The following is a 26,707-nucleotide window of genomic DNA, read 5'->3' on the forward strand; positions in this document are numbered from 1 at the left end:
TTTGCTAAGAAGTCTAAAAAAATAAATGATGTCTTTTAGTTCTTTTTGAGGCCTATACACTTTGAAGAGTATATACTCTTGACAAATATATCTAAATGTATATTCTAACCACTGTTTTTATGACATCTCACTTAAATTACATAGGTATTAAGAAATCAAATTAAATTTTACTACATATAAACTTAAGTGCTTTTGATGTATTTATTCTTGACATTCAACCAGAAGAATATTGGATTATGTGCTCTTGAATGCCAGTCACTTGGATGCCAGCATCTTATTATTTCTGCCTTTTAAACAAGAGAATAGTTGTATGATGGAGAAGACCAAGGTTGAGAATGGCAGGGATGCCGGCTGTGGCATTGGCTTGCCAGCTGTGTGATCTCAAACACGTGATTTGACCTTTCTGAATGTCAGCTCCCTTTGCTATAAGCTGAAGATAAGGTCTCATTTCAGGGCTATGGAGAAGACTTGCCCCAAGTTTGGTGCATATCACTTTTGGAAGTTTGCTTGTACTGGTTAAATGTCCAATAAGCCCCAGTGGTCAGGAGGACGGGTCAAGTAGAAGCCTGCAGAGATCTGAAGCTGAAAAACATACCTCCTGGAAGAGTGGAGAGGAGACTGGTCTTCTGAGGCTTGGAAAAACAGGCCCTGGAACTCACTGCCTGACTGTATCCTGAGGGCAGAACCCTCTCATTGCGAATGGTCTGTGACTGTCGGAGTCACAGGCTGCAGGCCTGAGAGCCAGCCTGGTCCATAGTCCTCAGACCCCAAGTGTGCCTTAGGGACAACACAGTGCCCATCTAGTGAGAAGCCATTTCATTCTCCTGGACCTCCCTGTGCCAGATCAGAGATGCCCCGGAATACATGGGGCTCTGGTGACTCCAGATTTCAGAAAAACAAAACAAAAAACAAAAAAACTGGGAATCTCGGAATGCTGGCATTTACAAACACCCAGAGAGAGGACTGAGCTTTGATTTACAGAAAATGAAGGCATGTGATATGTCTTACAATCGCATAGCAATTATTAGATCTGCGACAGACTTTGACTCAGGGGTTGATTCTGAATCACCATATCTGAGGGCACGGAGGGAAGAAGGATTTTTGAACATATTATTAAATCTTTTCTGATTACAAGGTTGGTAGTTTTCATTTTTTAAACAATAACTGTGATAAGCAGGTGCTGTAGAGTGAATGGTGGGTTGTAACGGCATGAGAAGGCCAGGGCTCTCATGACTGAAATGAGTTTTGTTCAAAGAATAGACACAGACCCAAGGGAAAATATCTCTCCACTGTATAAAGACACAAAGAGAGGCCCCTGCAAGTCCTGAAAAGGCCTACCAGGAACCAGCTCTACCATGGCCTTGATCCTGATGTCTCCAGTGCCAGAAGTGTGAGCAATATAATTCTGTCATGCAAGCTGCCTATCCATGGTATTCCTTTGTAGCAGAAAGCTATGACCCTAGACTTCCTCTACATTATGACTGTTTGTCCTTTTTAGTTGGCATGACCACCTCGAATTTTGTGTTCTTATATGGAATAACACACATATTGAATTAATACATAAGAATTTTTTTTTTACTATTAGCATCTAATACAATACGCCATAAGATGTTAGTTTTTAGCAGGCTGAGGTCTAGTCACGTGAGGATGCTGGAGACTATGTGGAAGACCATGATCCATGCTTCTGCTGACTGTGAACAGCAAGGAAGCCACTTTTGCAGTGGTTGATGACTGCAGACTCACAGTTAAGAAAGAGGGACATAAAAGGCTTCAGTGACAACACTCTACACTCCACCCCAAAAAGTAGTAGCCTACATAGAAAGCCAAACAAGAGAACTCTTAAAAATTGGGGTAAGGATGCTGAAGTGTAGCTCACCATAATTGATAGCATCTGGTGGAAGTGTGGGTAGGGGGAGAACTCAGTTTGCTTTAAGGGGCTGGTGACTGGGAGTTTGACCATGCTCCGATGAATATATATATATATGGGTAACACAATTGGACATTTTTTCTTTCTTCTTTTTGTTTTCTAGGAGTGACAAGGGCGGGGACAGACCTGAGAGGATGGGGAAGTGAGTGTGATCAGGGTGCATAATATAAAGTTCCCCCCAAAATCAATCAAAAATATTACATTGGAAAAAAGGAAACTCTTTGGGAAATAATATGAATTATTTTGACAGAACTCTAGGGTTAATGACAAAAAAAATGTGAATTTTATCTTTCTTTGTGATGGAGGAAGGTCATTGGTTAAAATAAAAGAAGCTGCTTGGCTCTCATTGGTTAGGAGATAGGTGGGAGGAGTAAACAGAACAGAATGCCGGGAGGAAGAGGAAGTGAGGTCAGACTCCACAGCTCTCCTCTCGGGAGCAGACGTCCGCCATGCTCCCGGCTCCTGGGCAGACACACGCGATGAAGCTCTGAAGCTCCGACCCAGGATGGACTTAGGCTAGAATCTTCCCGGTAAGACCGGTGCTACACAGATGATAAGAAATGGGCTAGTCCAGGTGGGAGAGTTAGCCTAGAAGATGCTAGGTAGAAATGAGCCAAAGCAGTGTTTAAAAGAATACAGTGTCTGTGTAATTATTTTGGGCATAAGCTAGCCGGGCAGGCAGCTGGGGGTTGGGGACGCAGCCCCGCCGCCCCATATTACTACATCTTTGCTTATTAGTAAACTTGATTTAAATTTAATCCTTACAAAGGTAGGCAAAATATATGGAATATAGAAAGGTACATGGAATCAATGGCAATTTTCTATTATGTTATTAATCAATATATATACAATTTTATAATACTATTGGATAACTGAGATCTCTTAGAATTGCAGGTGCTATTATTAGCTGACTTATAAGCTGAAGACAATATAGCTCATAGATGAAACTAAGAAAGGGCAAGCCTTTTTTTTGCCTCTACAAAGGTCATTAATGTTTATTCTTGAATGACAAATTGCATGTATGCAATATGAGATGATTAAATCAAGCAAGTTATCATCAACTCACTCACCTATCACATTTTATAGTGAAGCATTTGGAATATACTCTCAGTTCATTACAATAATACATTCCATTAGTGTTGACTGGTCATCCTGGGTGTGCTGGATCTCGGTGCCCACTCCTCCAGTCTGTCTGCAGTTAGCACACACGACTTTCTCTTCAGCACCTTCAGCCTCTGAAAGTCATCTCTGTTCTTTCTGCTTCTGTGAGCTCGACTTTTTTGGATTTCATGTGCAGGTGATATCACACAGTATGGGTCTCTCTCTCTGCTTGCCTTATTCTGTTTCCTAATGTCTTCGACAATTACCCTTGCGTTTTTAGATGACAGGTCTTCTCCCTATTTTAAGATCAAGTAGTAGTATATGTGCAAGTATCACCTATGATTTACCTGTTCACCCACTTAACCAAGTAGCTTCCCTATTGTAAACGACACACTGAACACAGGTGGATACGTGTCCCTTTTATGTACTGATTTCAATTTCTTTGTTTACATAGCCAAATTTGGTGTTACTGCATCATATGACACAGTGTTTTTTGTTGTTGTTGCTGTTTGTTGAAAATTTTTCATACCATTCCCCATAATGACAACACTAATCTGTATTTCCATCAATAACATGTAACATGAGTTCCTTTTTATTGCATCTTTATAAATACTGATTTTTCTTTCAGCTCTGACAAAAGCCATTCTGTGGTGTGAGGAAGTATCTCACTGTGGGTTTGACTCACATTTCCCAGTGACTAGTGATACTGAGCATTTTTCTTGTACCTGTTATACATCTGTATGGTTTCTTCTGAGAAATATCTGCTCGAGGCTTTCCCCCCCATGTTTTAAATAAGTTATTTGCAGTTTGCTACTGAGTTGTTTGATTAGCTTATAAAATTTGAATATTAACCCTGAGTAAGATTTACAGTTTTCAAAAACTCTAGTCTTTTCTCTCCCTCCTATAGCTCTTTAACCCTTTGGTGTGGATGTCATCTCATAGGGCTGTGGGATGGCTGAGACTCCTTGCTCTAGCAACCCACACCTGACATTTCTTTTTGTTTTACTGTCTAATGGTCTTTGCAAAAGATTTGCATTATAAGCTTGCCTGTTTCTGTTTTTGATATAATTATGAAAATTATAGTTAAAATAAATATTCAAATTCTGAAATATTTCCATATAGATACCATGCAGCCCTTATAGGTGGTATTTTCAAAAATCATTTAATAACCTAAGGAAGTATTGATGTCGTGTCAAATGAAGAAAGAGAAAGTGCTTAGTGTGTGCTGCTCCAAGTGCCTGTCTGGACACACTTTGGAATACAAGAGGAATCACTGGGCATTCTTGTTTCCAAATATTCTTGGTTAATATATATATATATATATATAATTTTTAAAAAGTCTTGGGGGACATGCATGACTCCAAGTTCATACACATTTTCACAAATACCTGGGTTCAGCTTTTCCATGCTGCTCATTAGATGAAGAGCATTATTTTTCAAAATAAAAGCCAAGTTAGGTTCTGTATATATTAGAGAGTTTTATTTTGGTATAAGCTTAAATAAGAGACTTCCTTTGGTTTAGAAGCCTATAGAAAGTGCCCATGGATAAAATCGAGAGTCTCTTCAGAGAACTCCATCACATTTGCTTTCACTCAGAGCCGAAAGAGCAGGGAGGCAGGTCAGAAGATCACCTAGCAGCCGTCATGTACAGCTGTTGGTGATGGAGAGTAAGCTAAGTTTCTTGTTGATACTTTTGTTTTTCTAATTTGCCAGCTATGAGTATACTATATATTGTACTATGCTGTTGTAGGAGGCCACTTATCTGTTCCTGGCTGCTCAGTCCCGAAATAATCACACAGAAACCATATTATTTGCAATACAGTTTGATTAATAGCTTAAGTGTATTTCTGGCTAACTCATATCTTAAATTAACCCATCTACATTAATCTGTGTGTTGCCATGAGGCTGTGGCTTACTGGGTAAAGTTTCAGCATCTGTCTCGGGTGGTGCTACATGGCTTCTCTTTGACTCCACCTTCTTCCTCCCAGCATTTAGTTTAGTGTTGTCTGTATTCTGCCTTAAAGCAAGCTTAAGACAATTCCTTTATTAACCAGTGGTGTTCACAGCATAGAGAGGGGAATCCCACATCACTAAGCATACATTGTCTTATAATTAGAAAAACAGAACAATAAAGCCTCCAATTTCCTTCTATATGTAGTCCTCATTAGTATGTGTGGCCAAAACCAGACCATGTTTTCTTTGTATGCAAATTATATTGACTTTATTCAAATTTGCCCATAAAGAAAGGCTACTCAGACTACTCTCTTGGTATGTGTAAAAATCTTCCCGTATTTTGTCCCCGTGCATGGCTTTCTTCTACTCTGTGGTTTTTGTCAAGCCACAGTGCACAGATAAATACTGTTTATCTAGTACTGGGCTTTTCCTGTCTGACAGCCTTGACCTACACAATGTCCAGCAGGGAAAAGGATCACTGTTGGAAGCTTGCACAAGACTTCATTAAAACCTTGGAGCAATGGAAGAGACAGCACTGGAAATATTAATTTAAAGCTGAGAGCACAATGCCTTGCCTGCAGAACCCACAGCCCCAGGGCTGGCCTCAGAGCTATCACCCCAATGCGGTAAGCTTACCCTGCTACCCAAGGCCCTGGGATTCTCAGAGATGTTAACCCTCAGAACCCATCTGTAGGCTTCTCAGCTCAATATTGTACTAGAGTTCCCTTCCTGTGGCCTCATTTCTGGTCTGTATGGAACTTTCCCAGGACAACTGACAAAGACAATACCCGTAGGGAGAAAGAAACCAAAATCGCTACCCAGAAAAAGAGTTTGGTTAGTTTCCAATGTCAATAGAAAAATTTTAAGTTATCTGGAAATCTATATTTTTTTTTGAGGTTTTCAGTTATCAGTTCTACATATCAGGCTTCTAAGGTCCAGTTCAGGCTGATATTTTTCTTTCCATATCTCTCTTATGGTTTCTTATCCAGTTTGATGTCAAGGTCTGGCTGGTGTGCCTGGCCTTTCATTCTCCTCTACTTGTAACCTTTAATCAGTAAATAAAATCCACCCATACACATGCTTGAACACATACACGCTTGGCCACACCAGTACGTACACATTTCCACACATCTTTGTGGAAGAGCAGCAATAGGTTCTTTGTCATGAAGGATAGAAGAGAAAAAACATTCCATTGAAAAACAAGTGTGAAGAATCTTGTGAAACCCCATACTCCGTGGGTTTAATGCTGCTTTATATTATCACACAGAACATTTGTTTTCTCCTTGGAAACTCCCGAGCTCGGTTTACTTCATTATTTTCTCTGAGGACAATAACGGTTGAAGATTTCCTTTACATTTGTGTCATTGATGAGAACCACTGATTTTTTCAAATCAGAGGAACAATCTGTTCAGCTGTGTGCTCCTCTTGAGAGAAAATTATGTTGAGTTTTGAGATTGCAGTTTTCTATAAGAGGGGAGAAATGAATTTCAATTTAGAGGAGATGGGGTCTTATAAAACCTGGGTTGGCTTTTAACTTGTTAAGTGGCTAAGGATGGCCTTGAACTCCTGATCATCCTGTCTCTCCACCTAAGTGCTGCAACCACAGATGTGTATCACCATGACCTGCACCATATTCTGTGGGACTTATTTTCTGCTGCAAGCAACCTGGGAGATGAATACAACACTGACTAACAGTAGCTTCTTTCATCGCTCTTCTCTCAGGATTATTAGTGCCTTGGCACCTGCCTTTGAAGTTGTAACTTGGTATAGGAACTGGCATAGCCTCCCAGGCCACGATCTTAGCAGCACCAGATTGTCTTGGAGGCAAAATGCAGAGGAGAAGAAGCAGTATTCCTCATTCAGAACTCTGTTTTTCTCACAAGTCCTTGATGTCAGTTCAAGTTCTCCAAGATCTGCATATACCTTGGTGCTTCTCCCAGCTCTTCAGGGCTTCCCTGATCCAAGAAAGAGAAGTAAAAGCTTACAGCAGACTAGAAGAGAAAAGTTTGATGAGGAGATGTGATGTAATTATGGGTGATACTGTTAGGTGAGATGGGTTTTATCTACATGGAGATGACTTTCAAGGTTTATGACTGAAAGGCTATAGTGATAGAACTTGAAAGATTTCATGTTGGTTTGCCCAACAGTGACATTGAGAAAGTAGTAACAACCCTATTTCTAATGTCAAGTTTTACAGTCTCCCCATAGGCCTTAGCCAATGCTGCTCAAGCCCTTACCACTCTCCCTGTCCTCACACTCATTTTTAAAATTATTTATCTGTAATACTGTGTTGCTTGCCCTAATCAGCATGATTACCTTAGTAATACAGCATGTAATAATATCATTTCCCACTGCTAACTCTTTCTTCTTCCTCCCCTTCTTCTAAGAGTGATGGGCCCTTCGAGAACCAGCTCATATCTTCTTCTAGGGAAATCTATCTTTGAATGTCTGTTCTGGCGTCATAGCTTATGCCTTTTAGCATTGACTTGTATGGCGAATTTTCTTCCCTTTAATATCTATGACCCACTTAATGGATCATAGTCATTTGTCATCTACAGTATTAGTTTCTGTTTTATGTCCATTCATGTGTTCGATAAATATTTACTGAATGTCTGTTCTAGTCCAGACACTGGGCCTGGCACCGGTAGCAGGGAGAGGAGCAAGGCAGGTGGCTGATCTCAACGAGAGAACCGATTGTGGGTAAAACGCTCTGCTTTGGCATTCGCCTTGAGGCAGAGAGAGAGAGAGAGAGAGAGAGAGAGAGAGAGAGAGAGAGAGTTCATACTTATTTCAGAAGGAAGAACCCCCAACTTCAACAAACAGCTTCATGTGAGAGTGGGGTGGCTCTTATAGGAGGGACTGGAAGTTTCCTGGTGGAAAAAGAGGAAGAATATTCTAGGATGAGAGAGCGAGTCATGCTGAGACAGAGGTATAAAGGGGACTGGTGAACTGATAAATAAATGGTCCTTAAGAAATGCTATGTGGATGTGGTTTGATGGTGGGAGGAGGGGCGGAAAGAGATGAATGTGATAGCCTAGGGCCAGCTTGCCACATTCCTTATCAGCTATGTGCGGTGAAGATGTTTGTACATTTTGTTTTCAGGGTACAGTAATTTATAAAAAAAGAACTGTCGTGTCAGAGTTATTTAATAGGAAAAGAATTCTGGTATAGGGATAGGCAGGCAAGTCCATTGTTAAAAAAAAAAAAAGCAAAAACCAAAAACTGTCAGTCTAGAGTCCTGGATCCTGGAAAATAGGAAAAGGAAGAGCCGTTGTAGGTATGATACTATAATTAGCTAAATTTTACCGTCAGAAGATGTGCAGGAGATAAAAATAAAGGAAGACCTCATTTTAGAAAAGAAGGATCTGCCTTAGGTGGAAGGTTAGGAGCCACCTGGTATTCAAGCCAATGGATAAATAATAAGTTGACAGTGTTCCCATAAGTACCACGTACTAACAAAAGCTCCACAATCAGGCATGAGAGATTTCCTTTTGAATAGTTAGTCAGGGTAGTCTAAGTGACTCCCAAAACAATATAGACCATAGAGGTAGCCCTTCTTGCCTCTCAGGAGTTGGGCCCTTATTACTGAAGACACCGAATATTTAAGGCACAAGATTTGATGATTCAAGCTGGATCTGACCTGAAAGCCTCTTTTCTGGGGGTCTACTTTCCATGGTACCAGAAAACACATTGCCAACAGTCCTATCTAGCTGCAACACTTATGAACCATGACAATTACGAGCATGCCAAAATATCCATACATGTCCTATAAGTGACACTCATATTAGTCAGTGGTAACCAATGGTTGTCTAATTGGACTTAAAGGCCACTCAACAAGAGTGAAGTCATGCTTCATACTGAAAACCTAACCAGGTTTCCTGGGCTAATGAGCTATTGGACATTAGGAAAGACACTATGCCCCCTCTTTGCTAGACCAGAGTATTCCATCCTGTATTGTAAACCTTACCCTTACACTCACAGATGAACATAGCTACTCCCTCATCAGAGAAGCCTCTCTTTACAGAAAATGGGGACGATCACAGAAAACCACAACTGGACACAATGCAGACATCAACAGATCATGGGACCCAAGACCCAGTGGTTACATCTCCATCACAGCTCCTGTATCTATGGTTCAGGAAAAAAATATCACGGAAGGAAGATTGGAAGATTTTCAGAGCCAGAATATTAGCAAGTCTGCTGGGAAACAGTCTCTCCTACCAATAGCCAAGCTATCAGAGCCATAACCACAGCAATATCAGAGGATATATGAATGAGAAAGGGATAAATTCTCACTGAGTCCCAACCCTAGACAAAGAACTTCAACTAATGATAGTTGGAAAAAGTCAACTTAGCTTCTCCCAGACAATCCTTGATTGGCTATCTAATACAAAGTAGCTGTCTCTGAACTCCATACACACAAACAACAGGTTGTAGCTTCAGACATGTGCATACACACACACACTCACACACACATGCATATATATATATATATATATATATATATATATATATATATATATATATATACACATATATAACAATTGCAATCTAAGAAAAAAGGCTACCGACTTGTGATTGGAGAGGGGTTTGAGAGGGTTGGGGAGAGAATAGTTTGGAGAGTCTGGGGGAGGAAAAGGACCAGAGGAAAAGTGATGCAATTCTGTTTCAATTAAAAAAACATTTGGGAAAAATTACTTGAGGGAGGGCAAAGAGATGAAAGGGAATGGGGAGGAAGGGACAGGTGAATAGACAGACTTGTGAGAGGTTGCTGACAGCTAGATCCCTGAGCAGGCAAGAGGGCATGAAGCCCAAAAACAAAATAAAAGTTCTCTCATATGGGGTCACCATATTTGGGAAAAAGATAAGACTCGATGACTGAACAAAGTAAGCCTATTCTTTTCCTTTGAAAATTCTTTTAAAATTTTTAAAAACAATCTATTTTTTTTGTTTTACATGCCAATCCCAATTCCACTTCACTCCCTTCCTTTTCTCCCCTCACATTCATCTACCTGATCCCCATCTACTCCTCAGAGAAAGAAGGTGAGGCCTCCCATGGGAAGTCAACAAAGTCTGTCACATCACTTTGAGGCAAGACCAAGACTGCCCCATGCCCCTGCCCTGTATATAGGCTGAGCAAAGGTTTCCCTCCACAGGGAATGAGCTCCAATAAGCCAATTCATACACTAGGGGTACATACTGGTCCCACTTCCAGTGGCCCCACGAAGCCACACAACTGTCACCCACATTCACAGGGCCCAGTTTGATGCTATGCAGGTTCCCCATTTGTCAGTCTGGAGTCAGTGAGCTTCCACCAGCTCGGGTCAGCTGTTTCTGTGGGTTTCCCTGTCATGGCCTTGATCCCTTCGCTCATTTTATTATTCCTCCCTCTTTTTGGGTGGACTCTGGGAGCTCGGTCCAGTGCTTAGCTGTAGATCTCTGCATCTGATTCTATCAGATACTGGATGAAGGTTCTATGATGACAATTAAGGTAGGGGAAGGACAGTTCAGGTAATCTCTCCACTATTGCATAAAGTCTTAGCTGGGTCAAATTTGTGGACTCCTGGGAATTTCCCTAGGGCCAGGTTTCTTGCTAACCCTATAATGGCTCTCTCCATCAAGATATCTCTTTTCTTGTTCTCCCTCTCTGTCCTTCCCCCGACTTGACCACCCTGCTCCCGCATGTTCTCTTTCCCTCCCAGAAATATTCCCAATTTACTCGCGAGAACTTGTCTATTTCTCCTTCCCATCCTTAAAAAATTCTTATCCTTTATTATGCGTATGACATTGGATGATGGCTAAAAAAAAGTCTTAATTTATAGTAGTATACATTTGGATATATAAAACTCACCTGTTCTTCATTACTTCAATGCCATTTATTTCCTCACAGAAATAATGTTGGCTAGGTTTTTTTAAATATAACTTTTAATGTTTTTTTTCCATAAGCAATAGTTTTATACTGTGGAAATTTCAAATCCCAGGGGTTGGACTAGGATGTTGGCCTCTTAAAGATGTGGTCCAGCAAGTGGCAACACTAGCTCCCATGGAGCTGCTTGGAAATGCTGGGGTGTGCCTTCACAGCAGACCTGCAGTTCAGACCTGGCCTTGCGGGAATCCCTAGAGATCTAAGTGTATGTGACAGTCTGAGAATCGCAGGACTACAAACTTTTTTAACCTTCTCCTGCTCCAAATTCTGTGCCCCCCATAGTCTTTGATTCTTCACTAAGACCACACAATGGCTCCAGAAATCATCTGATACTTCCAGGAGCTGTGGCCCCTTGACAAAATTTGATATATTGAATTTTAAAAGAAGTAGATTAGTTTGTACTGACTCTACTAAGATTCTTCATGTTAATATTAAAACTAAAGGATTTTAATATATTCCTATTATACTGGGACTATATCTACCTAACCTAAGCAAAACCCTGGATTTGATCCCTAGTATTGGGAAAAAATGAGTATATAATGATATCGTCTTAGTATCACACAAAGGAAATTAAAACTGACATCAGTAAAGTACTTTCAGTTTGCTGTTCTTGTTCTCTCAATGGTTTATCCTTGGATATAACTTCTCAGCTGTGTGCTTAGCTGTTACTCTATAAAACAACTTCATTGTTCTTTGCTGTTTTCTTGTCCCTTGAAACACAGTTTGCAAAAATCATCAATCCTACCTTTATGATACAAAGAGTACATTAGAGTCAGGGAGAAGGACATAGTTCTCCCTGAAAAGCAGCTATTCCCATAAGAAAGCAGAAACCCTGCGAGGGACAAGTCCAGGGACTTATGCCCTTTCCGTTCCCATTGCCTTTTGCCTGCCAGCATTTGGCTCAGTTTCCAGTGGGTACCACGACGGCCAGAGATTTGCTTGTTCAATTGACTTTTATTGCTTTCCTTCAAGCTTTTAAAATATCTGCAACTCAGGCAGCGCTTGTGTAATTCAGGGTACTGATGGATGAGTATAAAGATCTTTTGAAAACAGTTTGTTAGGAATGATAGATCATGTATGTCTTCCGGGACGTTGATTTACATCATCAGTAAATGAGCAGCAACTGATTTTTTTTTCTTCAAATAGGAAAATAAAGCAAACTGCCTTTTGTTAAGCGTTGATACAACAGTCTGGTGGCAGAAATAGCTTGACAATATCCAACATGGCTGGCTTTTCTACTTTATTACTATTATTCATTTTTAAGAAAAGAGCCAAATTTCATCTAGGTTGATTAAAATTTGTCTTGAAAAGTTAAGCCAAAATTACGCTGAACACGGGATTTCAGACCTGACGGGAAAACATCTGAACACAGGGTGTTCATCCTTCTAACAAGCTCAGCAGATGGGTGTTTGCTGCTTATTTCCTCAACATATCAATATGTGAGGCCGTGGTGCAAAATATGGTTTTCCCGCAAATGAACAGAGCCGTGCAACCAGAGCGCAAGCCCAGGGTCTGTGCTCTGAAAAGACCTTAGATACTGAAGGGCTGCTCTTCCTTGAAATCTGCGGAATGTATGTAGCTCATCAAAATCTTTGATGGGCTGAGACCAGGGTTGAAAAGATGCAATTGTTTCAGCTACTCATCTCGCCATCTCGAGAGAGCTTAAAGAACCCTTTCAGTCAGGAAATTCAAGGACAACTGGAAAACTATCTGCATTCATGGCCTTTGAATTAAAAAAAGAAGAGAGAAAGAAAAAAGAAACTTTAAATCTAAGCTACCAAAAGAGGCAGTGTGTGTCAAGTGGTTTTTCTCCCCCCTCCAGATTTTAGCATGTATGTTTGTGACCAATGACCTTTCTTTGACTGTCAATCAGTTAAGAATTAGGCCACAGTGAGAGCAGTTGAATGCTCAGTTGGCTTTATTTGAGGATGCTTATAGAATTAGTCATAGCAGCAATATGATGATTCTAGCGGGGTCTTATCACCACTGATCAAGGGAGCTATCAGGAAGTTGGAAAATAGCTAACCAGCACATGAAACCCTGAGAACTATCTTCCTCTTCAGCATGAAGACAGTTTTCTTAGCTTGTTTTGTGGGCGGGAGGGCAGAGAAAAGAATATGATAAATTCTAGTTGCTGGTTCAAAACTTTATTCATCCCTTGTTACTTGCTGTTTCTAGTGACTGTTGCTTTTGTGCTACATGGATCGTGGGTTGCCTACATTTCCTGGAAAATAATGAAAACGTCCTCCAGGCCAAGTGAAAGCGAGCCTCCTCTCCTAAGGAGAAAAATGGAGTGGTTCACGTGCTGAAAGATTCATGTTGTTCCACATCAAGGTTAGTCGTTCACTGTCATCATCCTGTTGTATAATCGCCATCTATGCCTGCAGCTCGGAAGCCAAGTTGCCTGGGCTGCCCTGGTCTTGGTCGTATGTACGTGCACTCCATCTTTTTAGCACCTCTGGGGTAGAGGTGGGGAGAATCTGAGACACTTACACTGGGAGAAATGTTTTTATCTCAGTTCCCGAGTTGAGAGCAACACCTTAAAACCGAGAAATGGCAAGTGTGAAGCGTTGCCCGAAGAACTGAAGATGTATTCGCGCCGATTGTCCAGAAGGCCTGAGGGGTTATAGACGAGGCCCAATTAGAACTTGTTTTCCCCAAACTGTATGTAGATGTTCTTTGATTTCCCAAAGAGAGTCCATAGAATTATATTATGCTACCACAGTGGATAAGGCAAAATATCTCATTTGCTTGAGGGTTTAAAAACTACTTCTGTGGCTTCTAGAATTCTCTTCACTCTGCACACATATTATTATTTTTTCCTATAGGGAGAACATGCAAAGAGAAAATGAGGCTATATAGGATCACATGTAGGAGCCTGCATTACTTGATATAAGATCTGGTTTCCAGGTCTGGATACTTCTTGTTTGGTCAGAGCCATGACTTTCATTTCCGACATTTGTATGATGGAGGCTCCTGGAACCTTTTCCTTTGTTTAAATGATATGGGTTCTCTAACTTCCCTTCTGGTGGGGAAATAGGAAATGGCTAACAATAGAGAACAGTGCTTATTATAAGCAAAGTGATACAGAGGGAAGTTTCAGTGCATTCTAAAATGTCTGTCTAGAAAAAGCTGCTAAAACCCAGAGCAAAGATGGAATCACCGTGCGTAAGGATGACTGGACCAAAATGATCACTGCATGAGAAATTGGGCCACATTCATGAAAATGGTAGAAACAGTTTATATAGACAATGCAGGTGGCTTTTGGAAATCAGCATGTGCTTGAAAGGTTTTTGTCAATGGCTCAGAAGAATGCTGGCCATCAATCGGAAGCCATCTAGGTTTTACCCAGTGAGACGGCTTTGTAATGAAACCAACAGGATGGAGCTAAAAGCAATGGGCTGTGCAATTTATAAGTTATAAAACAAACCAGGAGTGCAGACTGTGTACAGGTATAGCTTCCAAGCTGGAGAAAGAGCTCTGCCAGCCGTTCTTCAGGAAGCTCGTCTCTCCAGAGTTTGCAAGAGCGTACCAGTGGGGCAGAAGTGAGGAGGAGACAAGTGTTTGTCTTATATGAATTTTATCTAAGTACTCACACCTCCCTTACCCCACGGCTTGCAGATTTGCCTCTTTCAACGTTGACCACATTTTGAAGTACAGAAAACAAATGGTATAATATAATTAGCCCTATGATAATGACAACAAGTAGCTAAGAGCTTCACATTGATCTTGACCTTAAGAAGAAACGGTTGCATAAATATTAAAAGTGAATTGACTGGGGGGAAACGTCTCAGTTTCAATATCATACACTTGGAAGAAAAAGAGTAAAGAGAGGACCTAGCTAGAGAACTGAGCTTCTCTAAGGGCTGTAGTCTGTGATTTGTTTCACCGTGCTCCTTTCCCTTGGCATTTTAGTAGTGTTCCCCACATGTGACTGGATTTATTAAATTTTTGTCAGGTGGTAGTATATTCATTGTTGCCACTATTAAGGTAGATTCATTACAATTACCTTTAATCCCTTCTTTACCAACAAGTCATGCTTTACTTTTCTGTAAAAAGATGTTTATTTCTTCCCAAGGGGGAATTTTTGTCAGCATTTATTCAATTCATAGTGGCTGGAACACAAGTCCTGGACTCCTGGCTTTGCTGAGTGTTGGGAGAGGTTGCAGCAGGGATGATAAATGCTGTTCTTCACCTGTAGCAGAGCCACACACTCAGGTCACTGCAGGACTTTGTAGTGAAGATCAAGGAAGAGCAAGAAGGCCAGGAGCATGATGGGAGGAGCCCATCAACTTCTTAATGGCCTTTCTTTGTTAAAGCATTCACACTTTGAACCGCTTTGGTCTTTCTAAATTCTTAATGTCTAATATTAGTTGATTTTTTCATTATTTCTGGTTATCTAAGACCCATGTAATCGCTGGATCGATGTTCTGGATACTCTGAGATGTAAGTCATTGTTTCCTTTCTCTAAGTGGAACAGTTGACAAATATTAAAAATTATTTTGCAACCTCTATTGCTAGGTTTGTAGTTTCTCAATGTGAAGATTTGATACTGATTAGTACTCATATGGGTGATGGCTTTCTATATCTATCATCTGTCCATCAATCCATCTATAGACACAAATTTATATGTGTGTGCTCAAATACACAAAAACGTCTTAGTTTCAATATCATATGCTTGGAAGGAAAAGACTAAAGAGAGGACCGAGCTAAAGAGCTGAGCTTCTCTGAGGGCTGTGGTCTGCAAAACTCTTCCTTTAAAAAAAATTAAAATTTTTAATGAAACTGGGGAGATGGCTCAGTCAGTAAGGTACTTGCCATCTAAGCATGAAGAACTAGATTCTATTCCCAGAAGTGACATAAAAACAAACTTGAGCATCGTGGTGTGTGCTGATAATCCCAGAACTAGAGAGTCAGAGCTAGACAGATTCCTGGGGCCTGCTGTCCACCTAGCCTAGTTGGTCAGTTCCAGGCCAGTGAAGGAGCCTGTCTCAAAACCAAAACACAGAGAAGCAAAGCAGTAGATGCTCCCGAGGAAAGGCACGCTGGCTCCCATGTGTATATGTCCATCCATGCATGTGAACATACACACGTGCAGTCCTCGCTTTGTTTTCACCCCAAGAGCCATAAAATTCAGCTTTCCTATGGAGAATACCTAATAGTAGAGGGCTGGGAAGATGGCTCAGTAGGTAAAGTGGTTGCTGCAATAACATGAAGACAAGTTCAAATCCCCGGCACTCCCAGAAGAGTGCGTAATCCCAGTGCTGAGGAAGTTAATTGCTAGTCAGCTTGGCAGCATTGAGCTGCACTCCAGTGCGAGACCTTGTCTCCAAGTAAGGTGGACAGGGATTGAAGGCCACATCCATGCACACACACCTATGCCTGCAAATGCACACACCGCTATGAGCACATACATATACCACCTGGACCTCCACACACCATGCATATAAAACTAAATAAAATGCAATAGCTAATAGTGTCAGTGGTTGGATGGAAGGGTACTAGCGCTATGCCATTTAGTGCCCCCCTCCCCCAGAATTCCTCAACTGAACTGAGGGCTAATGACTAGAATTTCAATCTGCTGGGCTATCAAGTGATAAGTTAATGAGGACCATTTGGAGAATGTCTTGATCTAGTACCCTTAGTCCTCCTCTCACACATAGAGTGTAATAAGGACAGTAGTAAATGGGTTAAACAATAAGGCTTCCTTTGATCTACCTGCAAACATTCACATTGCTCTTGAACTAGAGACTTTTGACTTTCTAGTCTCCACCTACCTTCCTGTGAAGATGTGGGAAGAAACAATGCACTAACTTGAGCCCTGAGCTTCAGAGTTTTGTATTACTCTTTGAGTTCTTACAGGACAGTTTGGATTAAACTGTACATACATATAGATGCTACTTCAATAAATTCTGTTTCTTTTGCATGTTTTTTGAAACAAAGAACATTAACCAGTTATCTTGTGGGCTTTTCTCTGTGTTAAGCTCTTTCAGATGTGCTACGAAGTCCACTGGAATTGTAATGTGTTTGCGTCAAGTGTTACTGCATTCAATCTCACTGAGCTGTTAAGGTGTTTTATAATGGATGTAAATATTTATGGTCTGTTTGAGAATAACCAAAGAAAAGTGCTTTTCATTCCTTTAATTCTTATCCTATTAGCCAGATACATCTTTTAGTGTTTACTCGTTCCTGCCTTGGGAAGATGCTAAAAATTTTTGAACAATATGCCGTGGGGAAGGGATGTGTTCATTTTTATTATTGAATCAAATTGCTCAGAAGTAAACCTGCATGGTATTTTTATATTTGCTACAAAATAAAACCTTAAAGATTCTTCCATAGCTATGTGGATAATTATCTACAGCCATCAGAACGCAAGCCTTCTTCAGGGAAATCTGGAGTATCATATTCTAAACCTTCTGTACATGCCTGCCTCTTGGATACACTTTTTAATTGAAGAACAAAATTTTATTTTATTAACAACTAAAAAAAATTGCTACTGTTTCTTCAGGAAATCACTTCTGTCTTTGGGACTCAATCTTGGTTCTGAAGTTTCCATATGCATTTTCAAGGCTAGTGCAATAAGTAATTGGGTGTAGTCCACAAAATTGATATTGAGCCACAGATCATCAGTAGGGAATGAGTGGGTCGAAAAGATGCTGTTTGTTAAGGAGACCAGAGAGCTTGGTGCTGTTTCCATGAAGGACTTAGAAACACCTACTTACAAAACATAGGAAAGGTCGAAGATCCAAAACTAACCACTTTGTTCTTAAATCTGTTGCATAGTCTTTGACAGATAAGTTTAAATGTTGGTAATTGGTTTATGCCAAAGGATAGAGGACAGTTATTTTAAAAAGCTTTTCTGTTCAGTGTCAGAAATAACAATCACAACAAAACAAAATAACTTAGAAAAAAATATCTAACACCTGCTTTAAATCAGAAAAGCAACAATAACAGGAACAGACCCCCGTATCATCTTGAAATGCCACTCACTGGAGTGTTGAATCTCGAAATGGACAGAAAACCAACTGCTTAACACAGACAGCTGCACGTGATCTCTGTGCCCCTCACATTCCCCTCACCTCATAAAAAAGTTATTTTCTTTGGAAATATGGTCACAAATGTAAATCAGCAATTTCTTTCTAGACCATGAAGTCTCTGTAACAGATATCAAGTAAGTCTGATTTAGAACGGCACAGGGCTTCTTTCAGACATGAAGACTTGAGAGCAACTGCAGAGCAGCCTTTATTCACAGACGTCGGAAGCAAAAGTGGTGATCTCAGACCACCAAGGACTGTAAGGCATGCCGACTGATGTTTGTAACAACTTACCCTTCCTGTTCTTCATAACTGATTTTATTAAACGTCTGTCAAGGAGAACACTTAACTTTGATGTTTCCAACAGGAATTCTTTGTCTTCAACCCTTCTCCTGTGTCTTAACAGTTTGGCAATGAAAAGAGTTATTTGCCGACTGAATTCGTACCTCAGGCTATCTCTACAAAGAAGAGAGGGCTGAAGCCATTATTAGGTTGGGATTTCCCTCTTCAGTCGCACATTTGACTAGAAAAATAAGAGACAGAAAAATGATGCTTTTTGAGTGATAGATGAAAACATCCATTATTATTTATAAAAGTTGTGGTTAAAATGGACATTCTCTTAAGTCAATGATTAAAATTGAAAAGGAAATATCTTTATATAATATGGACCTTAGAGGTCAGAATAACATGAAGAGCTTGTGACATTGCCAACTCTACAGCAAAGACCTGGAAAACTCCCAAAAAAAGATCTAGGGAGATATAAGATACAGTGGCACCAATTAAAAACAGACAGCACTCTAATTTGATGAGAAACTGGAAAACACTGAATCAATAAAATTTCATTTCAACAATTTATTGCCTTTAATTTATTGTCGGCACAATTTTTGAGTTAAATTATTTCATTTGAACCCAACTCATTAATTCAATTAAGTAGGATAAATGAGACAAATTTGTTGTCTTTCAAACCATGAATCAAGCTCTGAAATTGGGTTAGTTCCTTTCCACCAAGTTGGAAGAAGGCCAGTTTCATTACGTGAACTCTCATGCTCTCATTAAACAGGTTGACTGCGTGGGACCTAGTTAATGTCTTTTTCAGAAGGTACAAACAGTTTCCCTCGCAGGAAAAAGGGGGATTTCCATAGTTAACCTCTTCCGCATTTCAGACCACTTTCTAAACTGTTTCGAGTTTTGAGATCCTCTCACCCACTGTGGGCCATTCTATAGTGTAAGTAAGCATTTTATTTTCTGTTCAGATTTCTACTAGATACAATGAAATATAATTACACGCCATAAAGTCAGTAGCATGTCAATAGTTTAAAATAAGTTCATGGACTTATTCAGTCCTCACTACAATATAATTTAAGATAGCATTCCTAGTTACATTGCCTTATTATTATCATTAGTTCTTACACGTGTTTTATCTGCTTGGCTAAGGGCTAAGAAGGGTTTCGACAACTGAACAAAAGAAGAGGTCAAGGAATATTATAGGCAACAGGCTTGGGTTCATTTATCCATTTCTTTTCTTTGTTGTTTTATTCATTTAACACTTAATGAGTCCTTTATAGGAGTCAGGCATAGGAGTAATTGCTTGCAATAGAGACATTTTTCAGATACAATCTGATGGACGCACAAACAATTTAACCTTATTATTGCCAACATCATGACAAGTGTTACCATCTAAATATGCATGAGGTGTGAAGAGAATGTATGGAAGTTCAACTCCAGCAGGAGGTAGCAGAAGGGCTTCCTGGAAGAAGGGCATTTAAGGTTGATGGGTAGTAGCCTATTCAGCAGCGCTTGAGTTAAATGCTTTTTATAGTCTTGCTACACCTGTCTGTATGGGATATTCTTGGGGTATTCACCAGGTATCATGGGACCAGAATTCCAGCCAAAGGAAGTAACGCTGGAGAGAAAAACAGGTTCTGCATAGGCTTATAGTGGTCCTTTGTTCTGTATGCACAAGAAGAAAAATTTACATTGCACGTTAGATTTATTAGATGTATTAGACAGAATATTATATTGTGAGATTTAGCTCTGTTTAGGTTCAGTGGGTGAAAGTGTCTGACTATAACAGATTTATTAACAAATGAGTTCTCATACTATGTTTCAAGATAATCACATAACTGTTCATTGATCTGACTTTCATATGTATGTATGTGTGCATCATGTATGTATGCATGTATAAAAGCCAATATATAGTTCATTGTCTCTGATTCCAATAGAGAAAAGGGAAGTAAAGGAAAGGGAAGGAGAAAGCGGGGGAGGATTAAGTGCTAAGAGTATTTGCTAATATATTTGTTAGGAGACAATTAATGGAAATTTTCAATTTCAGTATTTGATGCTACTCTTTATTCATTATTACAAAATTCACCGTCAAGATCAAAGGTTTGCGGAGGCTTAGAAGGGAACTTGGCACGGACTCCAGGTCTACTAGACATATACTCTGCCTCACGTAAAGCTCAGAAGCCTTCCGCTATTGGCGCTGAAGATCAAATACCTACGTGGATGTATCGAGTTCTTCTTCATCTCTCACTGCCAAGAAGCCACCAGAAAAGGCCCAGCATGTATGGCTTCAGCTGGCTGGGGATAATTAGGATGTCTGTTCCACAGGCTGACCCCCTGGGAGGAGAGCCGGCTCAATCCATTTGTATGGATTCTTCTGTTAGAATAACTCAGTGCTCAATTACTGCCTGTCCCGGTAAGCAGACTGTTGTCTCAGGCTAATTGGAGCGCAACCGGAATCTTGACTGGACTATTCACTCTGAGAACCACCAGTGTCATCCTGATCAGGTGAGGCTCTTTAATCAGAAAAAAATATATGTCGCACCGTGAAGTTAGATACCCTTCTGGCCAAATAAGAGGGCATTTCTAATTAAGGTCACTGGGTGGTTTCAGGAAAATTTTTCTTCAGAGAGAACACGTTCTTAATGGGTTGGTCCTACTATATACAGGACTGTCTGCGCCTACATGCCAGGATATAGGTAGAACGGCCGTCCGTCTTATCTGGTTTGACACTAATTCAGTTGTTAACAAGGTTCAACTGCAGCCAACACTGGCTAGGAAGAGAAGAGCCAAGTTCCTTAGATCAGTCCTATTAAGGCGGACAGATGTCAAGTTTAATCAATCTGGCCACTTTAAGAGCTTCGGCAAATGTCCTTTCCAGTTCCTCGTGCTGTGTTTAGCGGTTGTGTCACCTCATGTCGCACAGACACACTGATCCTTTAGAGAAGTCGTGTGACCAGGGCACTTTTACTTACCTGCTGCCTTTATTTAACTATGCCTTATGACAAATAGGAACGTTTCCTAGTGCTTTCAAGAGAACGATTTCCTGAAATTTAAGATTGAAACCCATGTAAGGGTTGAAAAAAACCTGCACCCGTTTCTATTTTAAGATATGCAGCTATAGCTGGACTTTATTTATTTGTGGTTTGAAGGAAACAGTTGAATGCTTGCATGCAAAGATAGGGAAGCATTTTGTCCGCCAGCAGACCCGTGGCATGCCTCTTAGCCCCTCAACTTCCTTCTTAGGGACTCCTGGACAGCTGCCTTTCTCCAGCCATTTCTTGCTCCAGTGGCTGTTTGTAAATCTAAAGCTTCTCAACAGGGATTTGCTTCCTTGACTCAAGCCTTCTCAGATTTAGTGACCTTAAGGGAAGTTACACACAGACACTTGGATGCTAATGTGTTCTTTTGTTTTAGTAAATTCTATGGGTAGAGGGCAAAGAATATCGAAAGTAGGCTAAAGGCATTGGGTAGAAGTTTTAGAAGGATCTGAACAGAGACGAAGAGGTGCAGCCTGAGGACTTTGAGAATTGATTTCCACCTCCTGTCTGAGCTTTGAGCAGATTTTTCAAGTCATTTTCTTGGTGAATGTTTTAAAACATCTACTGTCCAGCATCATCTGCCGTTTCCTTCTGGATAGACTTTGCAGGCTAGGAAGTTAAAGAGATTCTAGGAAAAAGAGCTGCACATGAGAACTAATTGGCCTTGAGTTTGCTGGGATAGACCTTATAGCCTTAGACTTCTGGCATGTCTCCTTAGAAATAAGATAATTTCATTCCAGTTTCTTCTAGTTAAAGCCAACCACATCCATGGATTCCTGTGTATCATGGTGTACATCAGGAAACAACTTGAAGGAACTCATTCTTTCCTTTCACTATGTGGGGCCCAGTGATCTTGGGCTAACAGACTTGGTAGACAACCATTACCTGCTCATCCATCTCTCTGGCCCAGGTTCTAATTCAGACACTGGAGCAGTAGGCATGGCTGGATGGTTAGGGATGGGACAGTAAACACTGTGAGTCTCAGTGAACAGTGAGGGCAATTGTTACACCTTTCTTGTGGGTGGCTGTCAGGATTGCACAATATAAGAACTTATGTACAGTACTTGGAATGTGTTCAGGTACCTTAACATTTTATTCAAAGTTACTGTGTCTAGGAAGATGGGGGATGCCGTGGTAAGTATTGATGCCTGCAATGTAGGAGGAAAAACACTCGAAAGGACCATTAGGGAGTGAGCATCTCATCTAACTAAGTGGCAAAGATATCTCAAGTGAGGTGGAAACTGTGGGCTGGTATCACATTACTTCTTAAAAGAAGAACAACACCTAAAATCAGTGCAAAGTAAAAACCGTCCCAATACAATTGGTACACGAAAAGCCAACAGTTATTTCATATTCGGTTTTGTTCTTGTGTAATGTGCATGAAATGATGCAAGCACAGTTCACATTTGATTGCGCAGTCTCTGCTTTTTACCTTGTGTAATTTAATTAATCATTTGCTTGACAGTGTACACTAAATTGTTTCTAGATCTGTTCATTATAACGAATCTTGTAGCAGTGAAAACATTTGAGCTTCCAGCTTGACTATCTTTCAGGCTGTTTATAAAAGGGAAATTTCTAGCATAGACCTACTGGGTTCAAGGAGATAAATATTTTGCATTTTAGAGTTACTGCAAATGGCCTTCCTGTGGCTGTCCCAGTTTGTGTTGCATGGGTAGTGATTGGACTAATGAGGTATGGTCTTCCCGACAACTTATCGACTAGGGTAAGGCTCTGTGCCTCATTGTGTTCTACAACAGATAGAGTACGTTTTCTAGTCTATGTTTCTAGGCTAGCTAGTAACATTGACTATTGCCACTCTGCACTCATTTTTCTTCTAATATAAAATTGTTTATATTTTCTCATTTTGATGTTAGAACACTGGAAGGTAAGGCCCCTGCATTTGCCATCATTTCTTTGTTTCATTTGCAATTGATATTTGGCGTGCTGGGATGCTGACCTGCATCCACTGATGAAAAGACCGAGGCAAAAAGAGAATAAATTTCACACTCAAGCAGGAATTGCTGATAACTGAAAGTAGACATTTCCTCTTATCATTTTATATGAGCCTTTAAGTAATATAAATATTAACTCTTTGGGGAAAATATTTTCAGCAAATATGGATGACAATCTGTTGTTTTCTTTTTTATGAAATTATGCTATTTTTTTACACTGCAGAAGCTTAATTTTTTTTTCATAAGACGATGGATTTGAGAGATCCTGGGGTGGTATATTGAGCTTCAAGTTCTGCTTTATTTAGGTACTAAATCAGATCAGAAGCCAAGAGATAGAGCTGTATGCGGGCCATTGGCTAATGGTGCTGTAGCTGGAAATATCTCCTACATGCAATGGGAAAGTGTACCCTGAAGCAGTTAGAGGTTCTCTGTGATGAGTTAGTTCCTCTTCTAAGCTACTGACTGGGTGGTCCGTGAGTAGTTACTGGGTGGTCATACTGTTAATGTTTTTTTCCCATTCTTCCAAAGACTATAAAGTGGCCTGTGACAAACCATTGTAAGTCTGTTGGCCCCCCTGGGAGGACCACTGAGGGCATGTGATTAGGTACAGTAAGGATGAGGTCACTACTGGGTATGATATCATTTCCAACCTCAAGAAAGATCACAACTCACAGAAATAGAGAAGATACTCAAGATTGTAGTTGCATTGCTTGGACCACAAGTTTTTCAGTGACCCGAGGATGAGTTCTGTGGTTGGACGGCTCTGTGGCTCTGTGGCTATTTCGGACTGTCCCATCACATCACCTAATCTAGTCTGCCTTATCGAGCAATTGAGTTCAGCCCTGCTGTTTCAGGACATGATTAAGTCCCCCAGGTCTGGCCTGGTGGAGTTATAAGAACCATAAAACCCCCTATCTGGGTGGCTCATTCCAAAGAATAACGAGGAGAAGCCTATTCTCTAAGAGCCAAGTCTGTAGCCAGGATTCCCTAGGCTGTTCAGTTCTGCATGGCTCACCCTTGCAGATGCTCGCAAAATCTCAAAAAGCACCTTGGGCTTTTGCTTTCATCATAATGCTGGACCACAGCTTATGCCACATAGGAAACGGTGGTGATTTCTTCATCTCACCCTGCCAGAGTGATGACTGTTCTCTGATCTGGGTCTCCATCACAAGCACCCACTTTTTCAGGTACTTCAAGACTAAAGGTTTTTGAACAAATGGCAGTGAAGGAGAAAAGGCTTTAGGAAAGTCTCTGTTCCTTATGTGCACATGACTTGATGGAAGTGAAAACCTTGCTGGGCCGGGCTCCTATCACAGTAAATCCCCATAGCATAGAGACCATGTGTAAAGAGAAAGCTAAGTATTCACAGGTGATGGTTTGGTGACATCTTGTTAATCGTTTATTGTTTTACCTTGAAACTCTGAGCTTCTAGAAAAGAAACTGACAGAAGGCTGAGTTGTCTGAAGCAAATTCAGGGATGTCTGGGACACCCAGAAACCTGACACAGACCCCGAGACAAGCTGGTCTGTGAATCTGTGTAGTTGTCTAGGGTATAGTAGGGATGACATTCCCTGGGCTCCCTGAAGGAGCAAGAGGCACCTCCAACAACCGCTGAGTCATATATACCAAATGCAAGTTCGTCCTCACACTCTGTTGAAAAAAATAATATCTCCATCATTAGTTCATAATATGTAGTCATTATTTCAGTTCACACACTTTCATCATGGCCTCTTTTTCATATGTATGTCAATCAAAGTTAGTGTTTTCTCTCACAGTTTTCGCTTCTGCATAATGTAAGCCTCATCTTCTTAAGCTATTTCATGTCATGTACCTCTCACGTGACTGCACTCAGGGGCTCTCCAGCTACTTTGGATGGGGATTGCTGGCCAGCTGTCCCACTGTTAAAGCCAGCACCCTCCAACCTTTGGGTGGCAGACATCTCCAGGGGCTCGCATCATACCATGGGCTCGCATCATACCATGGGATGATTGCAACCTCAGGGCTATTTGATCCCAAACGTTGTCCTTTGGGGACTCTTCTCCTGTTACTAAGAGGTCCCTTTCATCTTCTCACTTCCTGCTTCCTGCATTCCTGTTATTTATAGTGGCCCAGGAGCAAACCCCTCCCAAATTTCTCAAGAGGATTTACAGTTGCTACTTGCAATTCCGCACCCAGCTCATGCCTCCGCCCCCTGCAGCCTGCGTTCTCCTGGAGTCCATCTGCTCTTCTCCCAGGGGTGAATCCTGGACGTCTTCCCTCAGCCCAAAGGCCTCTTTTTCAGCCCTTAGTATTTTGGCCAACTCATTCCTGTGGATCTCTTTTAGTCTCTTGGTGTCTGAACAGTACATTTTCTCTTTTTTGAGAACGATTTCTTTTTGTTTTTCTTCTTGTGCCACCACAATATGAGCGACCCTGTCTGAACATCATCTCAGAATGACTCAAATGGTGGTTTCGGGGTTGCCTCTTTTTGGACAGCCATTGTCTGTTCTACTTAGAGTCTCAAATCTTCAGTTTCAGACTTAGAAGCTTGATTATTTTTGCCTACTGCTCAGCATGATTGGCTCAACCCTTCAGACCACGCCGTCTCTGAACTCACTTTGCCTTGAGTGTACCTCCCCAGGACTAGCTCCTAGATCATTCAGAGGACCTGTAATTCCCAACATGAGCAATCAAGAGCCAGCAGACAAGTAGGAAAGTGCACGAGATGCCTACATCCATCCCTTTTCCCAAAATATGTAAGGAATCAACAACAGATTATTTTCACTAGTGGTATAGTCACCCATAAGTTGCCCATGTTCCTTTAGAAAACCCTAACTAAACTCATCAAACTAGATTTGTGTAGAATCATTTCTTTTGTCTATTATTGATGTCCTGTCTAGGGGTAATGACAGAGTTGTTCATTTCTTCTCAGGAAACATTAACTTTAAGGTAATACCTAAGGTTTTACAACATCCTTCTTATCAGGGTTCTAAAATTTTTATTTCCCACATTAACAACCATGGACACACACAGATATTACAGATAACTGTAATAATGGTTTACAAAGACAGTGATTATCAATTGCTAGTAAACCATATCAAAACCTGTGGGGTCGAAGTGCAGTTTAGAAAAGCCCTATAGGTAGTTTGTGTATGCCCCAAAGGAAAAAATAAGGTTATCTCTTTCTCCCTTCCTCTACTTTGAACATCATTCTTTTGCAGGATTTGTGGTCAGATTTCCTTCTTTCCTATAAGTTAAGAGAGATTCATGCTGATTCTCAGTGAAGATCCAGCACCAATTGTCCCTTATCCAGTACACCCAATTGTTTTCTGTGTTACTTCCTGAAAACTCAACTGATTAGCTTGGCATCCTTGTTAACCCTTTATTGTTGTGACCTTTCATTTCTTTCCTGCTTATTTCACATTGCAACCAAACTACGAATGCCTCTGGACTCTGCTGGCTGTTACACCTTTGCCTGGGCCACACCACTCCTGTTTGGAATGGTCATTCCT

Source organism: Microtus pennsylvanicus, chromosome 9, assembly GCF_037038515.1.
Source record: "Microtus pennsylvanicus isolate mMicPen1 chromosome 9, mMicPen1.hap1, whole genome shotgun sequence".
NCBI classification, from domain to species: Eukaryota; Metazoa; Chordata; class Mammalia; order Rodentia; family Cricetidae; genus Microtus; species Microtus pennsylvanicus.